At 31.0% G+C, this 13,563-nt stretch overlaps 1 pseudogene; it reads left to right on the top strand.

Moving 5' to 3' along the window:
• Positions 1-2,377: 2,377 nt before the first annotated feature.
• Positions 2,378-9,908, top strand: LOC149547125 (berberine bridge enzyme-like D-2 pseudogene; annotated as a pseudogene).
• Positions 9,909-13,563: the final 3,655 nt, after the last annotated feature.

Below are 13,563 nucleotides of genomic sequence, written 5' to 3'. Positions count from 1 at the left end.
TACTTTTTAATATCAAAAAAATTACACAAAAGTTGGACAAATTAACATATTTTATTTTAAGTGATGTATTTTACCCCCACGATTTGAAGAAAATGAAATGTCTGAGAAAAGGATATTGATTTTGGAGTATATTCAACTCCTTATTTCAGTGAAAAGATTTCTTGAATAACAAGGGGGTACCATGAGAAATAAAACCATTGAGCAGTGCCCAAAACACTACTATTAACAAAAAAGAATATGTAATATCTAGGAGGAGTAGCCTCTACTGATGTAGGAGCATCCTAGGCTTTTTGGCAATCCTGCATGTTCAAGGTGTTTTGCCTTTTTGGAATTAGTCACCAAAGGAATGGTGCTCGATCATCTTTGGGTGTAGTATTGTCTGAGGATCTCAGTGAATGAAGGGGGCTCGATGATTGAAGTCTTTCTCAATATCTACATTTTTTTTGGCATATACTATGTTGCTCGGCAATGCTTCTAGGAGCTTGACAATGCTTGTGGTGGTTTATGATGCTCAGTAGTGTGGCTTGCAAGATGAACTTCTTGTTGATTCATTTGAATGATTTAGTGTATTTATTGCATGAGGATTGGGATCATGATGTCAATCAACCATTGGAGTTTGTGTAGCCCTATTTTTTAGGTCTTGGTTAATTGTTCTTGATGTATTTAATATGTGTTGTAAGTCTTTTAAGGTCTTTCATATTTAATATATGTTGGAGGCTAACTTGTGGCTCAAGATATATTTAATGTAAGATTTTAATTTAATTTTTAATCAGCTAGGCTGACTTGTGTCTTAGTTGGTTATAAATAAGGGTGTCTTGTGGAGTCTTAAGTAAATTATTCATCCATCTTAGAGAAGAGGATGGAGTGAAGGAGTGAATGTTGAGAAGGGTTAGTAGTTGAAACTTTGGAAACAAGGAGATTACTTGGTGGGCTTACAAGCACAAGTTACATCATCCTTGAGGGTTTCTACCTGTGAGGATTTTGACTAGCTAGTGTGGGGATTGAATGTTAAGGGATCTTGTTAAACTGTTTATTGTAATTGATATTTGTATTTGGCCCTATCCGAGAAGGCCTTATAGCTAGGCACATTAAATGTAAATGACTATGGTTTATGAATAAAGAGTTGTGATATAATTTAAAATCTTGCATTGTTGTTGACTTTCTGATGTGTAGTTATTTTTGGGGGGTCAGGACATCTCCTTCCTTGTACTGCATTAGATGGTATCAAAGACTATTTGTTCCTCACTGTGTAGACCAAGCACTAAAGCTGAGGCAGTTTGCACTAGGGCTTTGGTTTATGATCTTGGAAGTTGCCTCTAATAAGACTGGACCCTACTAAATTTGATTATTTTTGTGATTTTGTTCAAGCAAGGTTCTTAGAGAAGATGGCATTGATGAAGAGTGACATGATTGTTGAAATTGTGCATGATATAGGTGGTCTACCTAGGCATGTGGCTACTCAAGGTAGTTATGAGGAAGTTACTAAAGATTTTGAAGCTATTGGACTAACTAGTGAGGATAGAGTTGATCGAGTGGAGGGACCTATGGGAAATAGGGCTAGTCAATTTTCTAGATCTAGATCTTAGTTGAAGTTGAAGTTTAAGCATAAGATGGATCAGTTTCTAATTTCTAATGTATTTTGAATATTCAACACCTGATTGATTGGATTGGTGAATTGGAAGACTACTTTGACATGTTTTAGTGATTGCATAATCTTAAGGATGCATGAATGGATATTTTATGGGTTCACTAAGTTGTGAAAAGTTTTATTTACACATCTAGACCTTGGATAACTGATTCACCTTCCCCCCTCAGTTGTTCTAAAGTATTCCAACATTGGCCATTGTTTTAGAAGGTGTTGAAGTATTTTTGAATGAATTCTAATTTGGATAAGTAAATAACATAGACAATATGTCAAAATGCCCCCCACAATGCAAAAAAGGAACCCTAAGTACTAGTAGGAATGCATAAATGAGAGGGAAAAAAAAATTTATTTTATAATCAAATGTACATTTGAGGAATACTAATGAAAAATATTATAGAATCTAAATAGTGGTTGAGAAGAGCTTTTCGATACTTTTTTCAGATCATAAAATGGACTATAACAAAGAAGTTATGTCCCCCAGAAGATAGATGTCATCAAAAAACTTCAAGTATAATAATAGGTACCAAACTGGGAAATAATCCCAAAAAATCCCAATCCATCATCTCCATCTTGGAACCATATTTTTAGTGCTTCTTTTGGATCAAGAAAGGAACTCCATATGCTCAAGATATCACAAAAAACTAATAGGACCCCCATAAATGCTTAGAAAAAATAACCACCTCCCTAAGTAGAGTGGCAATATAGCCTAGGTGAAGGGAGTGCAATGGAACCATGGCAGTAGTGGCTAGGCAAGAGGCACCGCTTGTGGCGATGGTCGACCAAGCAGTACTGGTCACTAGGAGCCACTACAGTCAATGGGACTGCTAGCATTTAATGCTACTGCTAGGGGTTTTTGTGATCGTTAGTGGTTTCGCTAAATTGTGTTAGCACAAGAACATTTGTTTTGCATTTTTTTTAATAAAAATCAATCCTTGGAGTGCATGTAGATGTTGTATGACCCTGTTGTGCAATTTTTTTTTGCCTCTCAAATCAATGTTGTCCAAAAATCAACAAACTTTGTATGAAAATAGAGGATTTGATGCCTTATGAATCCAATCATGAGGTCTATTTGGCCTCAAAGTGCTCTAAAAATTAGAGATACCCCTCATTTTCACAAAAAAAAACCTAAAAAAAACCAAATCTATTATGTCAAATGATTGTTCTCCTTTTTCTCCAAATACCATACAAGCTATAAGAAATTTGGCTCTGATACCATGAAGCATTTGAGTAGTATGGAATACAAATCCACAAAGCACAAAGAATACCTACATGTAAAAACTTATCACAGAGAAGAAAAAGGCATGAACATGCAAGGGATTGCTCTAAAAATATGAAAATTATATTCTTAAAAATGAAAAAGATAAGTGATAATTACAAATGATCCATCCTTATAGAAGGAGATTGAAACCCGAAAAAGGATAACCTAAAAGGAAAAAACTATTTAATAATTACTAATTAATTATCAAATGTGAATGCAAAAGTGCATAAAAGTGAAATATTAAGAAGGGATAAAATGTAATTTAATAAATTAAATTAAATTAACCTTTAAAAACAAATGTGGCTCGATAGGACACCATCAATATACATGTCCTCATACCCTATGTTTCTATAGTCATAGTCTTACCACAAGCCAAAAATATTGGTATGTTCCCACTATAAATAGTATCACTAGAATTTACAACTCCACTACAAAAGTGTCCCCCAATAGGTGAGTTATGGTAGGTGTTTGTAGCCATACTTTGACTAAAATTTACAAGAATATAATTCTTAAAGAAGATATATTTGGGTGCCTACAACCCTTACTAAATTTGGAGAGTGACTTCATCATCAATTGTCCTATGATGATAAATATATGTACCACCTTAAATATTTCCTATGGTGTCACCTTCAAGATCATGTTTAGTTTGACTCTTAGAAATATGGTATTCTTCAATGTGTACATCTTTTGATCACAATTCTCAACACTTCCATGAGTTATATGATTCTCTTCCTCTTTTTACCTATAATTGTTGTGGCTCAAAATTATACTAAAATTAATTTCTCTATAGTAACAACTATTATAAAAAAATTGGTTGCTCCTTACAGATACATCGCATTCCACATTAGAAATGAAGAAATTTCTCGCATACACTAGTGACTTAATTTCTCATAGAATTTTCACCAATAATAAAATTGAATATGGTATTTCATTATATAAGAATAGTGTAGATGCACACTTTGCAAAATTGACATGTATGGAAACTCTTGATTAAGAAATCGGTCAAGTAACATAATTCTATTGTGAATGTAGTTCATAATATTTTTAGAATCTTATATTTGTATTGCTTGGTTTTAAATCAATAACTATTGAATAGTGGAACTTCAACCTATTTTATCAATCTTAGTTTCCCCAATTGATGTTGGATCCTCTTATATTGAGGTGGAGAGCGTTATGTTGATTGAGGAATTTATTCTAGGTTTTTATTCCTACTTGTGATGGTTTGTGTATTGCCCTGCTAGGAGGTCTCTGGAAATAAGGATAAACAAAGATAAACATTTTTTTAAAAAAATAAATCATAGATGATTAAAAGCACAAATCTATGTCACTATTTAGGACATCTAAACCTATTTTGGTCAAATATCATTTCTCTATCAATACACAATTTTTTTCCAAACTTAAAAATACCTTTCTTAAGGTCTTAGATAAAATATCATCATCATATAAATTTTATAATCTTATGATTAGTTATAGTGTTTTATAATTCCAAAATATTAGAAGTAAGTATTTTTTAAATATGAAGAGATACTGACACAAAAAAGGGAAAAAATTGTAAATCATACAAAATAAAATTAAAATTTACATTTAGCCCTAGAAGAGAGAGTCCTCTTCAAGAATATGTTTTTTTTTTTCAAAAAGGTATAGATTTGATATGAAATTTTTGATGGGATGAAAAAATTATTGATTTTTGATAAGGTCAACCTCAAATACTTATAAAAAAGAAAAACACATACAATTAATACTAAAAAAATAAAAACCTCTTACTCTATTTTATATACTTATTAAAATAGAATTTTGATAGGAAATTTTTATTTTAATAAATATATATATTATTATGATTTTAAATAGTTATAATTCTATTGTTCATTCACTATTCTCTTTGAACAATAATTAAACATAATCTCTTTCCTAATTGATAATGTTTCAATCTTTGACCATAATAATGTTTAATGTATATCTCGTCTCGATTTTTGTAGCTCTGTATCAAGGTGTTCACTTATAAAATATTAATATAAAACTCAAATAATTAAAACCCTATCATAGACAATCACTTCTTAGATATCAATGTAAAACTCTTATAATTTTTTAGCTATCTCTTTCTATCTGGTGTTTGATACAAATGTCTTAAAAGATATATTACAAGAAAATCGAGTTGACATCTTATATATCATATTAGAAGGTTGAATAGAATACTATGCATCCAATTTAAATTTTAAATTTTAAAATGCAATAACCTTTAATAGTATTTTTTCTACGAGTCAAATCTACATTACAAATAAATTTAATTATTTATGCCAACCTTCTATTATGTTTATATTTTTACATACTATTTACTTATTAGATTATAAATAAATATACAAAAAATTAAAATCATACTTTCTACCTTACTCTAAACATGCATAATATCTTTCTCATCATAATCACAAATCAAATATTTCTTTAAATTTTCAAATAGTGTTAACCAAAATGTATAAATATTGTCAAAGGGCCCTTAGTCTATTGGTGAAGTTGAAAGGCTCACAAAGAGCCCACCAAGAATAATTTTTTCCATATTAATAACTAAATATATTTTTATAGTTAAATTAAATAGTATGATTCTTCAATGATATTTATAATTTAGTATTCTGATTATTATTTTATAAATCTACCAATATATTTTCTTGACTAATATACAATTATAATTAATTAATTAATTTAAATGACAAGTCCTACTCACTAAGTGGCACTTGTTTCTCAATAATACAAACATAATATTTAATAGTATTGTAATTAGGGTACTGGTTAGTAACTTCAACTTGATTAGATTCATAATGTGAAGATAGAACTACTTTTGAAACTTTAAATGAATACCATATTCATTAAGCATTTTGAAATTTTTTTATAAATCTAACATTATATTTTTTTGATGATAAAGAATTATAATTAATTAAAAAATTTAAATGACAAGTCCTAGTCCCTAAGTGGCACCTTTTTCTCAATAATACCAATATAATAGTTAATAGTATTGTAATTATGGTACTAGTTAGTGACTTCCACTCGATTATATTCATAATATGAGGTAGAAATTCTTTTGAAACTTTAAATGAATACCATATTCATTAAGCATTTTGTTTTAATTTTAGAATATACATTTTTTAATACTTAAGATGTATTTCACCTCATATAGTATGTATTTAAGGGGATAAAGGAAACTCAAATTGCAATGGATTGTGTCCTTTCCCAATGTCTAATGACCACATTTTATACTACTCTAGTTTGAAAATCAATAGCAAAAATCTATTTTAAATTGACCTTGAAGATAATTTAGACCCCAAAAAATCATAACTAATTGATTATTAGATTCCCTAAAAGAACCATATAATAAACAAGGGGAGCATGCGCCAAATTTCCCATCTTCATATTTTTATGGTTGACTGAAGTAGCTTTTGCAATGATCTCTATCTTGTTAACGCCTTATTGTTTTACTCATGGAAACTTATGGCTCAAGATTAGTTTTTTGTGTTTAGTGAGGAACTAACGAAAAATGTTGAAGTGTCTTTTAAAATGAAAATGTTCATAACATTTTTCTGTATATTTACAACTAAGCTAGTGTTGATATCAAGGATGCCTATGGCCCATGGGATATAATGTTATACGAAGAGAGAGCTAAAAGAGATAATGATATGTTATTATAAGGACAAGTAAAGGTAGAATAATAGAGTTGAAGAGAATTTGAAAAATATTAATTATTTTATTATTTTAAGAAATATATAAATATTAATAAAAATTATATTATATGAATGAACTACTCATTTCTACCAATTCAATTATATGTTGAAATATTTAATTAAAAAAATAATTGCTGATTACTTAAATCAAAGTACCAAAATATATAGTAAGTTTGAAGGGTAGTATTAATGGTATAAAAAAAATTGAGCAAAATTGTAAAATAGTAGGAGATAATAAATATGTTTAAAATAAGAAATATATTTAACTCTATATTTTATCAAAATATCGATATTCGAATAACATTTTACAAATTACAAAAATAAACATCAATGTAAAACTAGTAATAAATATATTTAAAATAAGAAATATAAAACATTGAAGTCTATATTTGAACTTGGTAAGGAAAATAGATAAAAATAATTAATATTGATTTGACATAATTGTGAGGTGGAAGATAAAAATGATGGTTTTTTAAAAAGTTTATCCACTTGTGACAAATGTGGAAAAAATAAAGTTAATTAATGCATTCATTAATAGACGTGTTAGAAAATTGATTGTTTTTTTTTTAAGTTTATCTACTTGTCACAAATATAAAAAAGATAAAGTTGTAATTAATGCATTTAGAGGTGTCAAAAAAAAATATTTGTATTTTTGTTGAAGAAAATTGAATTTTTTCATTGCTTTTTCATCATAAGCCAATACAATTTTTTTTAGATTGTATTTTGAAACTCCAAAAAGACATTCAAATTAATATAGCTTTTGCAAATTATGTAACTAATATAGAACCTCATGATTCTATTAGTTTCCTGCCAAAGACAAAAACTAATAATAATTGTTTATGCCGTATCTACATTTCAGAAGAAAGACAAATATTATGTAACTCTGAAGTACCAAACTAGCCAAAAAGACCAGGTTTAGACATCGGAATCAAGATATGAAAGTGAAATGTCAGACTTCGTCACAAGGGAAATAAAGCACGTGTGTATCTACTTGACACATCTTTTTCATTGTAGCAAACTCTAAGAACCCGCATTCAGACGGTAAACGAAAAAAACAATAAAATTCAACAGCTCAAACTGATTCTTGTGTTCGCAAACTTCAATATTAGGACTCCTGTTTAATTATAACAATTATGTTTCAATTATAACAATTATACATAGAAAGGATTTTTCGCCGTAAGGATAAATGTTTGTTTGATACACAGTAAATTTCTTCTTGATATATACCTACAACCGACAACTATAATGCCTATTCGGCAATGTAAAGCATGTGTTTATCTAGAAGCTCTCTACGTATTCAGAAAGGTACATTAGTTTAAATAAAAATAGTATTAGAATTTGTGTCCTCGTCAATAGTACAATGATATGAGTTATATTTATGAGCTTCTTTTGTAGAAAATGTTATCGGTTGGACTTTATCATCAGTTCTTTGATGTGTCTTACTCAGAGTTAGGTTTCATATGACAGTGTGAACTATATAGATATCTAATGACATCTTAAACATCATATATTAAAGAACTATCGACTACCAGACATTAAGGAAAAAAAGATGTCTCCCTATCCAACCTAAAATTTTATTGCATAACTTAGAAAATATAGTAGAACGCAATGAACGTGTGGACACCTTCGATAAAAAATACAGTAGTACAAATGAAATCTATCTACCACGGAATGAACGTGTGCACAACTTAGATAGAAACTATTGTAATACAAATGAAATTTATCTCCCACGCAATGAATGTGTGGGGATGCTTCTTGAACATTTATACTGTAAAGAGGTTTTTCACAGTTGAAGGAAATGCCTCTGCTACGTATATATAAGCTTACTGAGGCATGGCTAGCGTTCACCACTCTTTGGCTAGTGGGAGATTCGTGTTCGATGTGGAGGACACAGCTATGAGGGAATTTCCTACAGTGCGGATGCTCCTTTTGTGCTTATCGATCTTCTGAAGCTGAACAAAGTCACAGTAGACACCAAATCGGAGACGGCGTGGGTGGAAGGAGGCGCCACTTTTGGAGAAGTTTATTCTGCTATTGCGCAGAGTTCGCCCGAGCTAGGGTTTCCTGCAGGAATTTGCCACACAGTGGGATCCGCGGGTCATTTTGCTGGCGGCGGGTGGGGGTTTCTCTGAAGAAAGTACGGCCTTTCAGCTGACAATATTTTGGACGCCCTCCTGATAAATGGATCAGGCGAGATGGTGGATAGAAGCGCAATGGGCGAAGATGTGTTTTGGGCCCTCAGAGGAGGCGGTGGTGGCAGCTGGGGAGTTGTTTATGCCTGGAAAATACGGTTAGTGACGGTGCCTCGAATTCTGACGGCCTTCAAAGTGTTCAGGTACGGTACAGATACAGTTACACAGACCGTTAACAGATGGCAATATGTTGCTCCCAAAATGGAGGACAACATCTTCATGGAAGTAAAGGTCGACTTCAACGAGATGAAAATAGTCAGAGCCTTGTTTCGTGGAATATACCTTGGGCGTAAGAATGAGTTTCTAAATAAAATTGCTCAGAGCTTCCCAGAGCTTCGCATGGAGTCGGCGGATTGTGAGGAAATGACTTGGATAAAGTCGATAACCTACTTTGACAACAACATACCAGTCAGCGAATTAACTAACAGGTATTATCACAAAAAGCTCTACTTCAAAGTGAAGTCAGATTACGCTAAGGTTCCTCTTCCAGAATGTGCACTGAGAGGATTGTGGAGCAGGATGGAGAAAGGGCCGTGTGACACGTATACAACTTTCTCCCCATTGGGAGGGATGGTAGACAGGATACCCTCCACTGCAACGCCATTTCCTCAGCGGGCAGGGACATTGTTCGACATGCATTACAACGCATTATGGAGTGAGAGTAGAGAAGATGAGCACTACCTCGAGTGGATGAGAGATCTTTACAAATACATGGAACCTTATGTCACTCATTCTCCCAGGGCTGCATATGTAAACTTTCTTGACCTTGACCTTGGCACTGGCCACGGTTCTGTGGAAGAGGCTAGGATTTGGGGTGAGAAGTATTTTGGTGCAAATTTCAATAGGCTTGTGGACGCTAAAACGCAGATGGATCCTGCCAACAACTTCAATAATCCTCAGAGCATTCCTCCGAGGAAATTGTACTAGGCATCTGTCTCTGTTGACATGAAAAAAACTCCTATAACCTATTCTGATAGTTAACTAGCTGATAGTTAACTAAAAACTTTATAATAGTAATTATATGTCTACTTATATGCACATGTCCATGTGCTTGGAAAATAAACTTCGAGAGTCTGATATGTATATTGTACTAGAATGTCACTGATTGCGTGAAACATTTCCTTTCTGTGAATTCTACTGTGACATAGGTGCATATACTCTATATATTAGAGCTTTCAACATTAAGATTATTTATTAGATACTTTTATCGTTAATAATTTTAGTGCTGTGTAATTTTGAGTTGGATGTGGATGGTTGTAATGTTTATATACACGTTTATTCTCTGCCATATTTTTAAATATAGTTTATCTGAATCTTACATAGCATAAATTCTCTTTTTTTCTTGTATCTAAATTTATTTATTTTGAGAAAATCATCCTTTTATATATGTGATTGATCTTACATTTTATTTAGTGATCCCATCTTCTTGAGAGGTATTTTTATTTTAATTCTTTTTTCATAATTATCCATTTCTTGATAGCGTAACTTTAAAAAACAAATTGTAATGATGATAAATCTCCTAAATTAGTGGATAATGTTGATGATAAGGTTTCAATTATTGAATAAATTTTTTATATGCTTTAATTTCTTTTACATTTTTATTTCCCAAAAATTACAATTCTTTAGCCTGTTCTCATTTTAGGCCTCAACTCCTATTCACTACAACCTCTAAAGTTAGCCCTTACTATAATTTTGATGATTTAATTAGTTAATTATGGTTATCAACCCTTTAAATTATCCCTTTCCACTATGATTAGATTAAATATATTTAGACTAAAATTTATTAGTTTACTACAAAAGCTATATGTAAAATCACCCCTCCATTGATATCTTGGATAGAAATTCTTTCTTACAGTTCTTCCCTTCTCCAAATGGATTAATTATTTCTAATCATTAAATTTATTTTCCATTTACATCATATCATGCCACATTTTGGTCATGAATATTTATTAACTTGAAATGATTTTGTTTTTGATATGAAAAAATAGGTTTTATAGGGTTCCCAAAACCCAAAAGTTCTTAAATAACATAGAGCTGTAAAATAATCAAAATAAGCATAGAAATAGTACTACAACCAACCAAAAGGCTAGAACTAAAAACAATACTTGAGATGATTTTGTTATTGAGTGGTGCTATATTTTTTTCTCAAGTTATAATTGAAACATTTCTAATAGGTTAGTAAGAACCTTCCTAAAAGCTTTAGTGGATCTTACATATTTTTCTCTATTTTTAAATGTTGTGTAAATTTCTATCCTTAAATTATTCCAGTCACCTGTAGTTTTAACAATTCATCTCTAATTGCATTTGAGCAATCTCTCCTGATTTTTTTTATTGTCTACTATCTTTAATACATTTTATTTAACTTTATACTAATCATAGTAATCATTAATTGTTGGATTATGATAGCATACTATAATTTTTTATCAGTATACCATCAATGACCTCATACCTACAGGCTAATTTAATCATCCATGATACATATTTAAAGCTTGTGGGCTAGATGTGTCTCAACAATAATTTAGTGCTTCCTAGTTCAAGGAAAATCTATGTGATAGAATCCATAAAGTAAATTTTTAGTAATGTCTTTTACTTCAGCTCACATCCTTTTAGATATGACATGATCATTAAAGTGGGAACAAAATAAAATTTAATAAATCTACGATCTAGTTTTTTTTTTATTAAATCATGTTCCCACCTTAGGTTAAGACATTGAAAACATTATGTCACACTCCACATTTATACCGTTAGACTTTTCAACACATAATCAAAATCTTAGTCATGCATTGTTGATGACATGATATGCTTATGTGTTGTAGAGATGTCCATGTAGTGCAATCCTATACACAAATTTCTAGATGTGGAAACTATTGTTCAAATTTTTTCACTAAAGGAGGTATGAAAAGGGTCCTCAACCCAATTTACAACAAATAAAATTAGACCCTTTTGGCTCTAGGCCATTATAACCAAGTAGTAGGAAACACCATCTCTAGAGACCCATCAGAAAACATAACTTAATAAAAAAAAAAGTTAATCCCTAAGAGTATCAAGGTCTTACTTATCAACCAAAACATAGCTGATAATTCTAAAATTTACCAAAATCTCAGAGTTTTGACCATTAAGGATAGCCATAATAAACATAACAGTTTTAAGACTATCCCAAAATTAGAATTAGGATCATGGTAACCAAGAATTGCCACAAAATATTAACTAAGTGGCATAAAAACATGAACTAAAAGGGAAAAAAAGTCCCAAAGACACTAGGAATGTTTGATGTTGTCCCATTCTTTAAACAAGTACTTGAGATCTTTAGTCTAGTTGTGAACATCGTCTGCATTCTTCATCTCCACCCACACATTATTCTTCTACATCTCATCTCTCTTTAGTTTTCTCTAACATGTGATAGTGTTGAAGATATCCTTCCTTTTCATCCTTTTCTCGACCCTACAAATAGTGGAAATAGCCACACTATGCTAAATATAAGTTATAGCATTATCAAATTTGTTGTTAAGAGAAATTGCCTTGGTACTAAGATCAAAAATTTGTCTTTTGACCCATTTTCTTAACCATTATTGGGATCTCTAACCTCTATTGTCTATTAGTGTCAATCACTTAGGAATTTATAGGGTAGAGCTAGATGGTCATCACTGCGACTAAGCTACTCTACATAGGTTGAGTCACGTACATAAGATAGTACATACTAAGTAATTGTATAGAAGTCAAATAAAGTATGGTCATATAAAATTTTCTATATGGATTGAGCTTATTCAATGATGTAGCAAGTCATCAATGATTGAGTGTAATTCCAAGTATATAAGTATCGAGTGATATAGTGTGTGCAGAGCATAGTATATGTCAAGCATCAAAAAGTTAATAAAGGAAAAGCAACAATAATGTCAAGAACCTGTAATAGTAGAGGCCAACCAATAAAAATTTTAAATAAAAGTTAGGAATGGAACAAAGTTTTAGGCAAAATGATTATTAGGCTAACTTGGAAGGTATATTTAAGTTTTGAAGAGATTTCTATAGATCATTTAATACTTTTTGAGGTTGTTACAAAACATTTACATGGTGTGGCTCATGTATCCCCATGTGTGTGTTCAATGATCATGATGAAGAGGTAAAACATAAAAACATCTAGAAGAATCTTCATGAAATCATTATTTAGAGATGATCTTAACCTAGATCATATAGAGGAAAAGAGAGATAGATATGAAGAGGAAGCAAGTGATTGTGTCTATGTGTGAAGGGTAGAGAGAAGAAGATTAAAATTCATTCAAAGGTTCTATTATCTACTAATAGAACAAGTGACTTATTCATAAGTAGTGAATGTGGAAGGAAAAGGCAATAATATCATATTAGAGGAAAGGAACAATTAGTAAGGAGAAGACTCAAAATTAGCTTGCAAACAAAATTGAGAGTTAGGTACTAAGATAGTTTTAACATACTTGAATAAGGGTAAATATCTAAACATAGTGGTCTTAACAGATCTTTGTAAATATCCTAATAGAGTCCTTACTTAGTTGTAAGTGTAAAATAATATAGTAGGTGAAACCTAATAGTTTATTAAGTCTTTAATAGGAAAAGTTCTTCACAAAGTAAATCATATATTATGGTCAAACATTGTAACCTTAGTTGGTTATATTACTGCAGTAGTAAAGATTTTTGGGTGTCTTCACCACCCCAATTTTACCTTCACCTTGGAGGGTTTTTGATTAACAAATATTGTATTATGTGTTATTACAATTATTCATGTGATTAAAT

Source organism: Cupressus sempervirens, chromosome 7, assembly GCF_028749045.1.
Source record: "Cupressus sempervirens isolate cs-2001-9-10 chromosome 7, ASM2874904v1, whole genome shotgun sequence".
Lineage (NCBI taxonomy): Eukaryota > Viridiplantae > Streptophyta > Pinopsida > Cupressales > Cupressaceae > Cupressus > Cupressus sempervirens.
This window is presented reverse-complemented; position numbering and strand designations above follow the sequence as displayed.